This window comes from Macrobrachium nipponense, chromosome 46, assembly GCF_015104395.2.
Source record: "Macrobrachium nipponense isolate FS-2020 chromosome 46, ASM1510439v2, whole genome shotgun sequence".
Taxonomy (NCBI): domain Eukaryota; kingdom Metazoa; phylum Arthropoda; class Malacostraca; order Decapoda; family Palaemonidae; genus Macrobrachium; species Macrobrachium nipponense.
The window spans coordinates 43,638,245-43,654,816 of NC_061106.1; the positions used below are offsets into that span (position 1 = coordinate 43,638,245).

A 16,572-nucleotide genomic window follows, 5' to 3' on the forward strand; every position below is an offset into this window, starting at 1 on the left:
ATATATATATATATATATATATATATATATATATATATATATATATATATATATATATATATAAACATTCCATGAAAACTCTTTTTTGACATAAAGAGAAGGTGGGCCATCATCTTAAGTCATCATTTCATAATATCCCTAGGAAAGTTGGGATAAGAGAGAAACGGGCAATTCTTAAACTAAATAACACATAACCATTTATCAATTCCCTAAAGTTTACTGACAATTTTGGTCCTATCTGTTATCTAGACGATATGGTTAAATCATGCTATCCTAGAAGATTTCTCTTGATACTGTTATCAATTTAATATATATTTTGTACTACAATAACTACATATTCTTTTATGTTTGAGCCTTTTACCTTGTCCCTTTTGTTCCCTTTTCTCCCATCATATCTCCCAAACTTGCCACCTTAAATGTCATAAAATCCTTTCACAACTTGATTTTTTTAAAAGGTATATTAACTTCACCTGATCAGGGCGATGGTGGTATAGTGGTTAGCATAGCTGCCTTCCAAGCAGTTGACCCGGGTTCGATTCCCGGCCATCGCAAAACTTCTGTTGAAATACCAGGTGCAAAGAGGAAGAGGTTTTGTCCAACTTTGATTTCCTGGCGATCGCAAACTTTCTACTTAAATACCAGGCGCAAAGAGGTAGGGATTTTGTTCAACAGGTGTGGCTAGCCAAAGTATTTCCATGTTAAACAAAAGAGTTTCCAGAGAAAAACATTATTATGGCTTCCTTAACAAAGGTAACAGTCATCTCTCCAGTGTCCACTATGTTTGTTGATTGAAAGCAATTACCGTGAAGAGTGTAACATCCTCATGGGTGTAACGCCTGTCTTTGCTTATGAAATAATCTATTAAACTTGAATAACAGTAATGACCTTTCGTTATTTTGGGGAAACAACACTTCCAGTTGCATTGAGATTTACATTGGTTCTCATTCAAGCTTTGTCCTGCCTTTTCTGTCCATGCTATGTCTCAGATTTGAAGGCGCCAGTCTATCCTTAGAGTATAGTTCATTCACCTTTTGCAGAATACAAATGTCAGTGATTATTATTTCATGTAAAGATTTCCGGTAGCATTGTGATGTATTTTGTTTCTAGATTTACCCTGCGTCTCTCTCTCTCTCTCTCGTCCTCTCTCTCTCTCTCTCTCTCTCTCTCTCTCTCTCTCTCTCTCTCTCTCTATGCCTGCTTGTCAAACCACACACACGTCTTAAGGTATGAAAGTAATAGATAATGCCCATGGGATACATGACTGTTGATTATCTCGGGAAGAATTGATTATGACTAACCTTTACATTTCCAAATCCGGTCTTTCAATGTGAATTGTGGTATCTCGGAAAAAGCAGAGTCATATAACTTAAAGGAAAGTATTTCTTTCTTTTAGTGAATAATATTGTCACCCTATTTAATTCATATGAAAAAAAATTAAAAAAAATTTTATGATACGAGTTTAGACAGGAGCAGGGAGGATATAGGTGAAAGTAGCTGCAATTGGAGGATTTTAATATATATATATATATATATATATATATATTACTATATATACTATATATAGTATTATATATATTAATATATATATATAAAGAGAGAGGGAGAGAGAGAGAGAGAATCAGTGACTTATGATGACGACCCCACATTTTCCCAATGACTGAAAGAAGCTTCATATTTGTAGATATTTCTTAAATGATTTATAAGAAACATGAAAGACAAATCATTTACATTTTATATTAACCGTTTTTTCAGTTGAGACTGCAATATTCCAAAGTTATACCCTTTGAAACTTCTGTGTCTACCTTTATAGTTTAACGTTTTAAAAGGTTTGTGAGCATTCCCATTATGTAAGCGATGGTGGTATAGTGGTTAGCATAGCTGCCTTCCAAGCAGTTGACCCGGTTTTGATTGCCCGGCCATCGCAAGATTCCCGTTTAAGTATCGTATGTAAATTCTGATCGGTTGAAAGTGTTGGCATAACTACAAGAACGTTATAGGTAGTCAATGTTGCAACGGAGGAATGGTCAAGTCATATTTCAACACAACCTCCATACTGCAACAGAAGGGTTTTTCCCTCTGTAATCCATTAATAATTAACAAGTGGTTAGACCAACTAACGTTTACATAATTATTTTCATTGCGATCAGAAATGACATTGAGATATCTTTGATCTACATCCCCATTGATCAAAACTCCCATTCTGTTTGTATAAGGTATTAAATGGAAATTTTCAGTAGCCGAAATGGAATCCTGGTCAACTGCTTTGAAGACAGTTATGCTAACCGCTATTGTCATTGCTTGGTCAAGATATTATGTTTAAAAAACCGTTCAAGAAATTCAGCTGCAACGAAAACCTTGAGGTATTAAGTGTAAGACTTAGGAGTATTTCAGTCTCACCTGCAAAGAGATTATTTAAAATGTAAATTAATTTCTCTTCACTTTTTCAGATATCATTTGAGATATATATATATATATATATATATATATATACTGAGAAGAAGATGAAACATGCTTCACCCTACAGAGTTAAGATGCTCAATTTTATGACATCTGTTAGATTAGTATTGTTATTATGGAAAGGTTTCGCAGAGCAAAATCCTTGCCAACTTATTAATGTGAACAAGTGTCGAGTCATTCTACTTGACAACTGGTATTTAAACGGGAGATTTGCGATGGCCGGGAATCGAACCCGGGTCAACTGCTTGGAAGGCAGCTATGCTAACCACTATACCACCATCGCCTGATCTAAGAAAGTTAATATACCTTTTAAAACATTCAGTGTGACGGAAGATTTATGACATTTAAGGTGGGCAAGTTTGGGAGATATGATGGCAGCAAAAGGAATAAGGCATGAAACATAAAAGAACATGTAGTCATGTGGTACAAAATATATTATTAAAGGCAACTATATCAAGAGAAATCTTCTATAGATAGGATGATTTAACCATATCATCTAAAATAACAGCTAAGACCAAATTTCAGTTTGCATTTAGTAATGGTAAATGGTTGTGTGTAATTTTTTAGTTTAAGAAACTGCCCCTTTCTCTTTTATCCCAACTTTCTTTGGGATATTTTGAACCGGTGACTTAAGATGATGGCCCACCTATATATATATATATATATTAAATATTATATTATTATATAAATATATATATATATAATATAATATATATATATATATGGTATTACCACACATACATATATATAATTGTATATATATAATATAGTATATATATATATATATATATATATATATATACATAAACAATGCATGAAAACTCCTTTTTGTCATAAAGAGAAGGTGGGCCATCATCTTAAGTCATCATTCAAAATATCCCAAGGAAAGTTGGGGGGGATAAAGAGAAAGGGGTTATTCTTAAACTACATGACACACAACCATTTATCATTCCTAAAAGTTGACTGAAATTTTGGTCATATCTGTTATCTTAGACGATATGGTTAAATCATGCTATCTTATACAATTTCTCTTGATATAGTTGCCTTTAATAATATATTTTGTAGCCACATGACTACATATTCTTTATGTTTCATGCCTTGTTCCCCTTTTTTGCTGTCATTCATATCTCCCAAACATGCCCCTGCCTTAATGTCATAAAATCTTCCCTCACACTTGGATGTTTTAAAAGGTACATTAACTTCAATTGATCAAGCGATTGGTTGGTATAGTGGTTAGGCATAGCTCCCTTCCAAGCAGTTGACCCGGGTTCGATTTCCCGGCCATCGCAAAACTGCGGTTTTTAAATACCAGTTGCAAGTAGAATGACTCGACACTTGTTCACGTTAATACAATTGGCAAGGATTGCTCTGTGAACGTTCCCATAATAAATAATACTAATCTAACACATGCCATAAACTTGTGCAACTTAACTCTGTAGTGTGAAGCATGTTTTTCATCATCTGAGTATTATGTTACTGCTACTCTCTCTCTTCTCTCTCTCTCTCTCTCTCTCTCTCTATTAGCGCATGAATATCAAGGGACGCTTGGTTACATGACTCTAGATTAGTTAGAGGTGACTGGTATATGATGAACTTTTTTTATTTTTCATCATTTCGTTTAATAAAAACCTTTTAATGTTTTAAGTGTAGGAAAAAAAAAAGAGAGAAAGGTAGACCAAAGAGAAAGTGATTTTTATGGGATAAGCAAAAAAATATGATAATGGATATTAGATCTCATGGGAAAATACTGAAGGAAAGAAACCTATGCTTGATGGTATGGATACTGCATTTTATGCATGATTACAATTTTCCTTACAAGTTTCCATTTGTTACACATTAGCAGTTATATTATGTCCTGTAGCTGTGAGAATATAGTTATTAACAACGTGGACTTGAGTGTGTGTAGCCTGGAATTTAAACTAGAAGCAATGCGATGGACCGGGAATCGTACGCTGGTCAACTGCTTGGAAGGCAGCTATGCTATCCACATATACCACCATCAATTAACTAAATTACTATCATAAAACTTTTTAAACTATTGAATTGTTAATAAGGATTGTATGAGGAAGTTTGCAACTCGGAAGAGCGAGGGTATCAGCCAATTAAAAGTAAATGTTAATGCTTTAAAACATTTTATCAGAGACTACATCATCAAGAGAAATATTCACAGTCGTATTTCATTTTATGGTTGTGAGATAGCAGGAAGACAGGAATTGTTTGTTGTCATTTAGGTGAACAACCTCACTCTAGTATGTTTATGAATATTTGTAATTAATAAAATATGTTGGTGATCAACACAATCTTTGATAAAAAGCAGTTTTGACTTAATTCTTGAGATATATCTCAAAACATTATTCTAGGAACAAAGGGAAAATAATTTACATTTTACATAAACTTACCTTTTTTTTTTACCTTTTTACTATTGAGATCTACACAAATTACACCTTAGAAGAATGTTTTAAAAATTTTCTTCACTCTAGAATGTCTTAAAAGGCTTTTTAATGTTGCTGTATCAAGCGATGGTGGTATAGTGGTTAGCATAGCTGCCTTCCAAGCAGTTGACCCTTGTTCGATTCCCGGCCATCGCAAACTTTCAGTTTAAATACCAGGTGCAAACAGGAAGAGGTTTTGTTCAACAGGTGTGCTAGCCAAAGTATGTCCATGTTGAACAGTTGTCTAGAGAAAAACACTCTTATGGCTGCCTTAACAAAGGTAACGGTAATCTCTCCAGTGTCCATCATGTTTGTTTGTTGAAAGCAATTACCGTGAAGTGTGCTTCACCTTCTTGAGTATTATGCCAATCCTTGCTTGTGAAACATCTATAAAACTTGAATAACAGTAATAACTTTCGTTATTTTGGGGAAACAACACTTCCAGTTGCATTAAGATTTACATTGATTTTCATTCAAGCCTGTCCTGCCTTTTCTGTCGATGCCATGTCTCAGATTTGAAGAGCCGAGAAAGCGCAGTCTATCCTTTGAGTATATAGTTCATTCACCTTTTGCAGAATTCAAATGTCAGTGATTATTATTTCATGTAAAGATTTCCGGTAGCATTGAGATGCATTTTGTTTCTAGATTTACCTTGCGTCTCTCTCTCTCTCTCTCTCTCTCTCTCTCTCTGCTTGTCACACACACACACACACACACATGCATGAAAGTAATAAATAACGCCGGGTTACATGACTGGTGATTATCTCGGGAAAGAATTGATTGTGACTAACTTTTTACATTTCCAAATCCGGTCTTTCAATGTGAATTGTGGTATCTCGGAAAAAGCACAGTCATATAACTTAAAGAAAGTATTTCTTCAGTGAATATCTGTCCCTATTTACTTCACATGAAAAAAAAATTTAAGATACGAGTTTAGACAGTAGCAGGTGGAGGTATAGGTGAAAGTAGCTGCAATTGGAGGATTTAAGAGAGAGAGAGAGAGAGAGAGAGAGAGAGAGAGAGAGAGAGAGAATCAGTGACTTATGATGACGACCCCACATTTTCCCAATGACTAAAAGAAGCTTTCAATATTTGTAGATATTTCTTAAATGATGTATAAGAACGACAAATCATTTACATTTTATATTAACCTTTTTTCAGTTGAGCCTGCAATATTCCTATGTTATACCCTTTGATACTTCAGTGACTGCCTTATAGATAAATGTTTTAAAAGGGTTGTGAGCATTCTTTAACCAAGCGATGGTGGTATAGTGGTTAGCATAGCTGCCTTCCAAGCAGTTGACCCGGGTTCGATTCCCGGCCATCGCAGGATTCCCGTTTAGATATCCTATGTAAATTCTGATGGGTTAAAAGTAATGGCATAATTACAAAAACGTTATAGGTAGTCAATGTTGCAACTGGAATGTTTAAGTCATGTTTCAACTCAACCTTCATACTGCAATTGAAGAGGTTTATTCCCTCTGTATCCATTAATAATCAATGTGGGAAGATCAACTGACGTTTATATTTATATAATTATTTTCATTGCGATCAGAAATGACATTGAAATATCTTTTGATGTACATCCCCATTGAGCAAACCTCCCTCCCATTCTGTTTGCATAGGGTCTTAAATGGAAATTTTCAATAGCCGAAATGGAATCCTGGTCAGCTGCTTTGAAGACAGTTATGCTAAATGGTATTGTCATTGCTTGGTTAAGATATTATGTTTACAAACCGTTTAAGAAATTCAGTTGCAAAGAAAACCTTGAGGTATTTAGGTGTAAGACTTAGGAGTATTTCAGTTTCACCTGCAAAAGAGATTATTTGAAATGTAAATTAATTTTTCTTCATTTTTTTCAGATACCATTTGAGATATATATATATATATATATATATATATATATATATATATTATCCAGAAGATGAAACATGCTTCACCCTACAGAGTTAAGATGCTCAATTTTATGACTATCTGGTAGATTAGTATTGCTTATTCCGGAAAGGTTCGCAGAGCAAATCCTTTACAACTTTTTAGTGTGAAGAAGTGTCGAGTCATTCAACTTGCAACTGGTATTTAAACGGGAGATTTGCGATGGCCGGGAATCGAACCCGGGTCAACTGCTTGGAAGGCAGCTATGCTAACCACTATACCACCATCGCCTGATCAGATGAAGTTAATATACCTTTTAAAACATTCAAGTGTGAGGGAAAATTTTATGACATTTAAGGTGGGCAAGTTTGGGAGACATGATGGCAGCAAAAGGGAACAAGGCATGAAACATGAAAGAATATGTAGTCATGTGGTGCAAAATATATTATTAAAGGCAACTATATCAAGAGAAATCGTATAAGATAGCATGATTTAACCATATCGTCTAAGATAACAGATATGACCAAAATTTCAGTCAACTTTTAGGAATGATAAATGGTTGTGTGTCCTGTAGTTTAAGAATAACCCCTTTCTCTCTTATCCCAACTTTCCTTGGGATATTTCGAATTGATGACTTATGATTATGGCCCTCCTTTTTTTATGAAACAAAGTAGTTTTCATGCATTCTTTATATATATATATATATATATATATATATATATATATATATATATATATATATATATATATATATATATATATATAATATATAACCAACATACAATACATAAACAAAAATATATAGGTGGGCCATTCCATCTTAAGTCATCAGTTCAAAATATCCCAAGGAAAGTTGGGATAAGAGAGAAAGGGGCAATTCTAAACTAAATGACACAACCATTTATCATTCCTAGATGTTGACTGAAATTTTGGTCATATCTGTTATCTTAGACGATATGGTTAAATCATGCTATCTTATACGATTTCTCTTGATATAGTTGCCTTTAATAATATATTTTGCACCACATGACTACATATTCTTTCATGTTTCATGCCTTGTTCCCTTTTGCTGCCATCATGTCTCCCAAACTTGCCCGCTTTAAATATCATAAAAACTTTCCTCACACTAGAATGCTTTAAAAGGTATATTAACTTCAATTGTTCAAGCGATGGTGGTATAGTGGTTAGCATAGCTGCCTTCCAAGCAGTTGACCCTTGTTCGATTCCCGGCCATCGCTAGACTCTCCTTTAAATACCTGATGTACAGACTGGTATGGTGTTATTAATCAGTTGATTACAAAGTGCTCTCTCAACAATTTCCACAACAAAGTCAACAGAAACCTATCAATTGTGGCTCTCTGTGTTATATAACTTCTGGTTAACTTGAAGAAAGTATTGTTACATCAGTTTCTGTAGTTATGACATTAGCTTCAAATAACCTATCCTCAATTAGCACCTGGTATTTAAGCAGATATTTTGCCATGGCCCGGATTTAAACCCAGACAGCTGCTTGGAAGGCAGTTATGTTAACCAATACGCCACCATTACTTGGTTAAGCTAGATTACCAAACCTTTAAGACATTCAAGTGTGATAAAAAGACTAAGACTCTTAATGGTATGACTTAGGAATTTTTCACGGTCTCAACTGCACAAATCTTATACAAAATGTGAATTATTTTCATTCATGTTTCATTTATATCTTTTGAGGTATCTCAAAAATTACATGAATGTTGCTAGTAAAAGGGCTGTTTCTAAATTAAACGATGCTAACCATTTACAATTCCAAAATGTTGATAGAAATATCCTGGTCCTTGATGTTATCTAATGGAGATATTGAGAAATCAGACTTTGTTTGTATAATGCTCTTGATATAGTTCTTTGAATAACATATTTTTCATGTAATACCATTTTTAATTTTGATGCCATCTGTTTCTTATATCCATCCATCCCCCTAAGTTGCAACCTTTAATATAATAAAATCTCTTTTCACACTTGGATGTCTTAAAAGGTTTCATAATACACTATCACCATGCGATGGTGGTATAGTGGTTAGCATAGCTGCCTTCCAAGCAGTTGACCCGGGTTCGATTCCCGGCCATCGCAAACTCCCGTTTAAATACCAGTTGCAAGTAGAATGACTTGACATTTGTTCACGTTAAAACAATTGGCAAGTATTAACGTTGAGAACGTTTCCACAATAAAGAATACTAATCTAACAGATGACGTAAACTTGAGCAGCTTAACTATGTAATGTGAAGCATATTTCATCATCTGAGTATTATGTCTGCCCCTGCTACTTACAAGCTTTCAAAACTCGTTTGACATTGGTCTTTAATTGTTATTCTTGGCAAACTGTATTCACTGTCGCGTTGAGATTTATTTTGAGCTGCTTTCTCTATCCACTCACTACCTTCAAATTTGTTGACCCGTGCCAGAGAAAGTACCTTCCTTCTGATGTGTATCTCTCATTCATTTGATAGCTCTTTTAAACTACTCTCTCTCTCTCTCTCTCTCTCTCTCTCTGCCTGCTTGCCACACACACATACACACACACGCGCGCGCGCGCGCGCGGCTTAATAGATAACGCTTGGATACATGACTATTGATTATCTCGGGAAAGAATTAATTGTAACTAACTTTTTACATTTCCAAATCCGGTCTTTTCATGTGAATTGCGGTATCTCGGAAAAAGCACAGTCATATAACTTAAACATTTTATTTCTTGTTATGAATATCTGTCTCTAATTCAAATGAAAAACTTTTAAGATACGAGTTTAGACAGGAGCAGGTGGAGGTAAAGGTGAAAGTAACTGCTATTGGAGGATTTTAATAGAGAGAGAGAGAGAGAGAGAGAGAGAGAGAGAGAGAGAGAGAGAGAGAGAGAAAATCAGTGACTTATGATGACGATCCCACATTATCCCAATGACTAAAAGAAGCTTTCAATATTTGTAGATATTTCTCAAATGATTTATAAGAAACATGAAAGACAAATCATTTACATTTTATATTAACGGTTTTTCAGTTGAGATTGCAATATTCCAAAGTTATACCCTTTGAGACTTCAGTGTCTGCCTGTATAGATGAATGTTTTAAAAGGTTTGTCACCATTCCTTAACCAAGCGATGGTGGTATAGTGGTTAGCATAGCTGCCTTCCAAGCAGTTGACCCGGGTTCGATTCCCGGCCATCGCAGGATTCCCGTTTAGATATCCAATGTAAATTCTGATGGGTTAAAAGTAATGGCATAATTACAAAAACGTTATAGGTAGTCAATGTTGCAACTGGAATGTTTAAGTCCTGTATCAACTCAACCTCCATACTGCAATAGAAGAGGTTTATTCCCTCTGTATCCATTAATAATCAACAAGTGGGAAGATCAACTGACGTTTATATAATTATTTTCTTTTGCGATCAGAAATGACATTGAAATATCTTTTGATCTACATCCCCATTGAGCAAAACTCCCATTCTGTTTGCATAGGGTCTTAAATGGAAATTTGAATAACCGAAATGGAATCCTGGTCAGTTGCTTTAAAGACAGTTATGCTAAATGGTATTGTCATTGATTGGTTAAGATATTATGTTTACAAACTGTTTAAGAAATTCAGTTGCAAAGAAAACCTTAAGGTATTTAGGTGTAAGACTTTGGAGTATTTCGTCTTGCCTGCAAAAGAGATTATTTAAAATGTAAGTTAGTTTCTCTTCATTTTTTCAGATATCATTTGGGATATATATATATATATATATATATATATATATATATATATATATACTCTCAGAAGAAGATGAAGCATGCTTCACCCTACGGAGTTAAGTTGCTCTATTTTATGACATCTATTAGATTAGTATTGCTTATTCTGGAAAGGTTTGCAGAGCAAATTCTTGCCAACTTATTAATGTGAACAAGTGTCGAGTCATTCTACATGCAACTGGTGTTTAAACGGGAGATTTGCGATGGCCGGGAATCGAACCCGGGTCAACTGTTTGGAAGGCAGCTATGCTAACCACTATACCACCATCGCCTGATCATGTGAAGTTAATATATCTTTTAAAACATTCAAGTGTGAGGAAAGATTTTATGACATCTAAGATGGGCAAGTTTGGGAGATATGATGGGAGCAAAAGGGAACTAGGCATGAAACATAAAAGAATATGTAGTCATGTGGTACAAAATATATTATTAAAGGCAGCAGAATCAAGAGAAATTTGTAAGATAGCATGATTTAACCATATCGTCTAGATAACAGATAGGACCAAAATTTCAGTAAACATTTAGGAATGATAAATGGTTATGGGTTATTTAGTTTAAGAATTGCCCCTTTCTCTCTAATCCCAGCTTTCCTTGGGATATTTTGAATTGATGACTCAAGATGGTGGCCCACCTATATACATATATATATATATATATATATATATATTATATATATATATATATATATATATATATATATATATACATACATATATATATATATATATATATATATATGTATATATATATATATATACATATATATATATATATATATATATATATATATATATATATATATATATATATATATCAATAAAGAATGCTTGAAAACATAAAGAAAAAGTGGGCATCTTAAGTTATCATTTCAAAATATCCCACGGAAAGTTGGGATAAGAGAGAAAGGGGTTATTCTTAAACTAAATAACACATAACCATTTATCATTCCTAAAATTTTACTGAAATTTTGGTCCTATCTGTTATCTAGACGATGTGGTTAAATCATGCTATCTTAGAAGATTTCTCTTGATTCTGTTGCCTTTAATAATATAATTTTGTTACTACATGACTACATATTCTTTTATGTTTGATGCCTTGTTCCCTTTTGCTCCCATCATATCTCCCAAACTTGCCCACCTTAAATGTTTCATAGAAAATCTTCCCTCACACTTGAATGTTTTAAAAGGTATATTAACTTTAGGCGATGGTGGTTAAAACGGGTTAGCATAGCTGCCTTCCAAGCAGTTGACCCGGGTCAATTCCCGGCCATCGTTAGCCTCCTTTAAAATACCTTGATGTAGACAGACTGGTATGGTGTTATTAGTCAGTTGATTACAAAGTGCTCTCTCAAAACAATTTCCACAACAAGGTCAACAGAAATCTATCAATTGTGGCTCTCTGGGTTGGGATATGACTTCTGGGTAACTTGAAGAAAGTATTGTTACATTAGTTTTGTACTTATGACATTAGTTTCAAATAACCTATCCTCAATTTGCACCTGGTATTTAAGCAGATATTTTGCCATGGGCCGGATTTAAACCCAGACAGCTGCTTGGAAGGCAGTTATGCTAACCATTACACCACCATTACTTGGTTAAGCTAGATTACCAAACCTTTAAGACATTCAAGTGTGATAAAAAGACTAAGACTCTTAATGGTATGACTTAGGAATATTTAACGGTCTCAACTGCAAAAATTTTATACAAAATGTGAATTACTTTCCATTCATGTTTCATTTATATCTTTTGAGGTATCTCAAAAATTACATGAATGTTGCTAGTAAAAGGGCTGTTGCTAAACTAAATGGTGCTAACCATTTACAATTCCAAAATGTTGATAGAATCTTCCTGGTCCTTCACGTTATCTAATGACGATATTGAAAAATCAGACTTTGTATAATGCTCTGTATAGTTCTTTGAATAACATATTTTTCATGTAATACCATTTATAATTTGGATGCCATTTGCTTCTTATATCCACCTCCCTAAGTAGCAACCTTTAATGTTATAAAATCTCTTTTCACACTTGAATGTCTTAAAGGTTTGATAATGTTAGCTCACCAGGCGATGGTGGTATAGTCGTTAGCATAGCTGCCTTCCAAGCAGTTGACCCGGGTTCGATTCCCGGCCATCGCAAATCTCCCGTTTAAATACCAGTTGCAAGTAGGATGACTCGACACTTGTTCACGTTAAAACAATTGGCAAGGATTTACTCTGTGAACGTTCCCGCAATAACAATACTGATCTATCACATGCCATAAACTTGAGCAGCTTAACTCTGTAGTGTGAAGCATGTTTCATCATCTGAGTATTATGTCTTCCCCTGCTACTCTCTCTCTCTCTCTCTCTCTCTCTCTCTCTCTCTCTCTCTATATATATATATATATATATTAGGGCATGAATATCAAGGGACGCTTGGTTACATGACTCTAGATTAGTTAGAGGTGAGTGGTATATCATGAACTGTTTTGATTTTTCATCATTTCGTTTAATAAAAACCTTTTTAATGTTTTAAGTGTAGAAAAGGAGAGAAAGGTAACAAAGAGAAAAGTGATTTTTATGATAAGCAAAAAAAAAATATTATAATGTATATTAGATCTCATGGGAAAATACTGAATGAAAGAAACCTATGCCTGATGGTAGGGATACTGCATTTTATGCATGAATACAACTTTCCATTTGTAATATTAGCAGTTATGGTATGTCTGTAGCTGTGAATTTAGTTATTAACAACGTGACTTGAGTGTGTACCTGGAATGTAAACTAGAAGCAATGCAATGGCCGGGAATCGAACCCGGATAAACCGCTTGGAAGGCAGCTATGCTAACCACTATACCACCAGCGATTGATTACATGTGACTATCATAAAACTTTTTAAGCTATTGAATTGTTAATAAGGATTGTATGAGGAAGTTTGCAACTCGGAAGAGGGAGGGTATCAGAATTAAAAGTAAATGTTAATGCTTTAAAAAATGTTTTATCAGAGACTACATCATCAAGATAAATATTCACAGTCGTATTTCATTTTTTGGTTGTGAGATAGCAGGAAGGAAGTAATTGTTTGTTGTCATTAAGTGAACAATCTCCCCTTTCTTGTATTGTTTATGAATATTTTGTAATTGATAAAATATGATGGTGATCAACACAATCTTTGATAAAAACGCAGTTTAACTTAATTCTTGAGATATATCTCAATTATTCTAGGAACAAAGAGGGAAAATAATTTACATTCTACATAAACTTAACTTTTTTACTATTGAGAGCTACACAAATTACACCTTAGAAGAATGTTTTAACAAATTTCTTCACTCTAGAATATCTTAAAAGGCTTTTTAATCTCGCATTATCAAGCGATGGTGGTATAGTGGTTAGCATAGCTGCCTTCCAAGCAGTTGACCCGGGTTCGATTCCCGGCCATCGCAAACTTTCTACTTAATTACCAGGTGCAAACAGGAAGTTTAAATACCAGGTGCAAAGAGGTAGGGATTTTGTTCAACAGGTGTGCTAGCCAAAGTATGTCCATGTTAAACAGTTGTCTAGAGAAAAACACTCTTATGGCTTCCTTAACAAAGGTAACAGTAATCTCTCCAGTGTCCACCATGTTTGTTGATTGAAAGTAATTACTGTGAAGAGTGTAACATCCTCTTGGGTGTTACGCCAATCCTTGCATATGAAACATCTATAAAACTTGAATAACAGTAATTACCTTTCGTTATTTTGTGGGAAACACCTTCCAGTTGCATTAAGATTTACATTGATTCTCATTCAAGCCTGGCCTGCCTCTTCTGTCATGCCATGTCTCAGATTAGAAGGCGCAGTCTATCCTTAGAGTATAGTTCATTCACCTTTACAGAATACAAATATCAGTGATTATTATTTCATGTAAAGATTTCCGGTAGCATTGAGATGTATTTTGTTTCTAGATTTACCCTGCGTCTCTCTCTCTCTCTCTCTCTCTCTCTCTCGCCTCCCTCTACTCTGCTCTCTCTCTCTCTCTCTCTCTCCTGCTTGTCTCACACACACACACATCTTAAGGTATAAAAGTAATAAATAACACCGGGTTACATGACTGGTGATTTTCTCAGGAAAGAATTGATTGTGACTAACTTTTTACATTTCCAAATCCGGTCTTTCAATATGTAGTGAATTCCTGTCACTATTTATTTCACATGAAAAAATTTTTTAAGATACGCGTTTAGACAGGAGCAGGTGGAGGTATAGGTGAAAGTAACAGTAATTGGAGGATTTTAATATATATATATATATATATATATATATATATATATATATATATATATATATATATATATAGAGAGAGAGAGAGAGAGAGAGAGAGAGAGAGAGAGAGAGAGAGAGAGAGTGTGTGTGTGTGTGTCAATGACTAATGGTGGACGAGCCACATTTTCCCAATGACAAAAAGCTTTCAATATTTGTAGATATTTCTCAAATGATGTATAAGAAACAGGAACGACAAATCATTTACATTTTATATTAACCTTTTTTCAGTTGAAACTGCAATATTCCAAAGTTATACCCTTTGGATACTTCAGTGTCTGCCTTTATAGTTAACGGTTTAAAAGGTTTTTCAGCCTTCCCTTAACCAGGGAAGGTGGGTTTGGGGGTTAGCATAGCTGCCTTCCAAGCAGTTGACCCGGGTTCGATTCCCGGACCATCGCAGGATTCCCGTTTAAATATCGTATGTAAATTCTGATGGGTTGAAAGTATTGGCATAATTACAAGAACGTTATAGGTAGTCGATGTTGCAACAATATTCAATTCATGTATTAACACAACCTCCATACTGCAATAGAAGGAGTTTTCCCTTTGTAACCATTAATAATTAGCAAGTGGGTAGATCAACTAACTTTTACATAATTATTTATTTTCATTGCGACCAGAAATTACATAATTATTTTCATGCGACCAGAAATGACATTGAGATGTCTTTTGATCTACATCCCCATTGATCAGAACTCCCATCCTGTTTGTATAAAAGGTCTTAAATGGAAACTTTTCAAGAGCCGAAATGGAATCCTGGTCAACTGCTTATTATGATTACAAACCGTTTAAGAAATTCAGTTGCAAAGAAAACCTTGAGATTATTTAAAATGTAAATTAATTTCTCGTCATTTTTTCAGATATCATTTGAGAGAGAGATATATATATATATATATATATATATATATACCTATACTGAGAAGAAGATGAAACATGCTTCACCCTACAGAGTTAAGACGCTCAATTTTATGACATCTGTTAGATTAGTATTGCTTATTCTGGAAAGATTCGCAGAGCAAATTCTTGCCAACTTATTTATGTGAACAAGTGTCAAGTCATTCTACTTGCAATTGGTATTTAAACGGGAGATTTGCGATGGCCGGGAATCGAACCCGGGTCAACTGCTTGGAAGGCAGCTATGCTAACCACTATACACCATCGCTTGATCTAAGAAAGTTAATACCTTTTAAAACATTCACTGTTGAGGGAGATTTTATGACATTTAAGGCGGGTAAGTTTGGGAGATATGATGGCAGCCAAGGGAACTAGTCATGAAACATAAAAGAATATGTAGACATGTGGTACAAAATATATTATTAAAGGCAACTATATCAAGAGAAATTTTCTAAGATAGCATGATTTAACCATATCATCTAAAATAACAGCTATGACCAAAACTTCAGTTAACATTTAGTAATGGTAAATGATTGTGTGTCATTCAGTTTAAGAATTGCCGCTTTTTCTTTTATCCCAACTTTCCTTGGGATATTTTGAACTGAAGCATGTTTCATCTTCTGACTATTATTTCTGCCCCTGCTACTTACTGGCTTTCAAAACTTGTGTGACATTGATCTTTAATTGTTATTCTTGGCAAACTGTATTCACTGTAGCGTTGATATTTATTTGATTTTGGTTCCACCCTGTACTGCTTTCTTTCTCTATCTACTACCTTCAAATTTGATGACCCGTGCCAGATCTCTCTCTCTCTCTCTCTCTCTCTCTCTCTCTCTCTCTCTCTCTCTCTCTCTATTAGGGCATGAATATCAAGGGACGCTTGGTTACAT

General features: G+C 34.4%; 1 long non-coding RNA gene and 7 other non-coding genes across 8 annotated transcripts in view; 6 read left to right on the forward strand and 2 right to left on the reverse strand.

The window, feature by feature from the left end:
• The window catches only part of LOC135214993 (uncharacterized), a 266,054-nt gene that overhangs the window by 145,093 nt on the left and 104,389 nt on the right, over positions 1–16,572 (forward strand). The window lies entirely within an intron of this gene.
• On the forward strand, positions 480–551 carry Trnag-ucc (transfer RNA glycine (anticodon UCC)). Its single transcript has one exon. It is a non-coding gene; the product is annotated as a tRNA-Gly (tRNA).
• On the reverse strand, positions 2,669–2,740 carry Trnag-ucc (transfer RNA glycine (anticodon UCC)). The gene has a single exon. It is a non-coding gene; the product is annotated as a tRNA-Gly (tRNA).
• Trnag-ucc (transfer RNA glycine (anticodon UCC)) lies at positions 6,147–6,218 on the forward strand. Its single transcript has one exon. It is a non-coding gene; the product is annotated as a tRNA-Gly (tRNA).
• Trnag-ucc (transfer RNA glycine (anticodon UCC)) lies at positions 6,980–7,051 on the reverse strand. The gene has a single exon. It is a non-coding gene; the product is annotated as a tRNA-Gly (tRNA).
• Positions 8,793–8,864, forward strand: Trnag-ucc (transfer RNA glycine (anticodon UCC)). Its single transcript has one exon. It is a non-coding gene; the product is annotated as a tRNA-Gly (tRNA).
• Trnag-ucc (transfer RNA glycine (anticodon UCC)) lies at positions 9,881–9,952 on the forward strand. The gene has a single exon. It is a non-coding gene; the product is annotated as a tRNA-Gly (tRNA).
• Trnag-ucc (transfer RNA glycine (anticodon UCC)) lies at positions 13,861–13,932 on the forward strand. The gene has a single exon. It is a non-coding gene; the product is annotated as a tRNA-Gly (tRNA).